Genomic DNA, 1,981 nt, shown 5'->3' with positions numbered 1-1,981 from the left:
CATAACTAGGCTCAAGTTAGTCATTTGGATTGATGTGTAACATTCTGTTTGTGGCAAGGCAGCTTGTGCATATTGGAGTCAGAGAATGGACACCCCCCCCTCCTTAACACCACACCCACCATGGCTGACCCCCTCCCCCAGCCCATCATCACCAGACACCAGCAGCTGGCAGCCTGCCCCATTTAACTCCCTCCAGCACTTACATGGGCCTGGCTAATCACTGGTGTTCAGCACCATCCATGGCCACCACACCTGCCCCCTTGCTTGTGGGACTGTCCCATCTGGGACCTTGTGATAGGGAATTTCTGTGGGTGGGGGTGTCTTCTTACTTCCCAAAACAGCTCAAGGTGCTTTGAAAAGGGGAGAAGAAAATCAAGACATCAGTGATCGGAGGCAAATCCTGTCCTTGATGAGGTTCTCGTGTGGAAACTATCGGAATGTAAAGTTCTTATCGGTAAAACTTTTGTACATGCTGGAAATGCTTTGTAGCAAGGAATGTAACAATGCTCCAAACCCTTCCTGTGTACGCACTTGGCAGTCTCTCAGCAGCCATAACAACAAACTTTATAACATTAAGTCTAAAATATGTCCTGGGTTTTATGTGAGACTATGACATTTCCATTGCTTTTGTGATAAGGTGCTATTGATTGAAATTAAAAGCACTGTATAGGTGACAATGCAGGGTGGAAATCTGTGTGAAGTGTGTGCTTAGATAAGCCCTCATCATTAGCAGCGACCAGATGGTAAGTTGATCATGCACATTGCTTTGCTACTCTGGTATCTGTCTTCTTCATTAGAAACCACATTCACACACAGAGACTGCAATGATTTATTCAGCTCCAATCACGAGAAAGAGAAATGATCCATGTCAGTTTATGTTACACAACAAATCGTCCCTACTGTTCACACCAAAGGCACACTGGAATAACAAAATAAAATCTATAACTTACTGCAGCTTTAATTCAAGAAAGAAAGCGAAAACTGAAGTGTTCCTCATTTGCATCTCCCCAGTTCCCAGCTGATACTTGTTTTGTATTTAGAGTGAATACAAGTCAGCTGAAGAGTTTGCCTAAAACCCTCTGTTGTTTCCCTCTTCAGCCCTCAAACACAAATGAGCATAGTCAGGACTCACACACAAACACACTCACTCTTTCCCATCCACACAGAACTGTAATTTGCCTGTAGCCATATAGTGCTGCTGGTGGGGGGGCATTTATGAGGCAGCAGATCATATGGTAGGGTTGCTTGTCAGATTTGAGTTCAGAACAGGCGATGAGGATTCATCTCCCTTGACACGCGCTGACAGAGAAAACTATATTTAGCTGTTGGCGTCCGTGCGTAAAGTGACGCAGACGCACGCACAACGGTTGTGGACTGAATACTGATTGCACAAGCCGAAGCAAACTGTGCCATACTATGCAGTCTGGTAATGTTTAAGTTTTTATGAAATTTTTTTTCCAAAGCCCACAAATCGCATGATTATGAAATGTCATTCATTCTGATCTTTTAATTTGTTTGGCTTTGGATAAGAAGTCCCTGATTAATCTAGAAATGTCTCTATAAGCTCACAGGCTTGTGAGTATGCAAGGTCAGTTATTTCAAAATAAAATGAAATACCTTTACTTTAGATAAACTAAATAAACATCACATAGCCTATGCAAATGCTAAATAAACATGACAAAACTATAAAATAATTTCAGCCAAGAGCCGGGTAGCTTACTCTGCACATGATACTATAAGTCATTACAAACGCATTACTAAGAAACAGACTCACTACAATTAGCCTCAGTCTCCACAGGAATATTGTTTCGCTTTAATTAGGCCCGGAGTGAAACTCTGCCCTACTGTAAGCTACTTTCCAGGGCTTGGTTAGGGTGTAGGCCTACTGCACTTTATGAATAATGAAAAAAATGACGTAAACAATGCGGTCCTCTTTGCTGCTCGGGCTCGAGGCAAGAGGCGGGCGCACCGAGGCGTGATG

Source organism: Sander vitreus, chromosome 9, assembly GCF_031162955.1.
Source record: "Sander vitreus isolate 19-12246 chromosome 9, sanVit1, whole genome shotgun sequence".
In the NCBI taxonomy this organism is placed as follows: Eukaryota; Metazoa; Chordata; class Actinopteri; order Perciformes; family Percidae; genus Sander; species Sander vitreus.
This window is presented reverse-complemented; position numbering follows the sequence as displayed.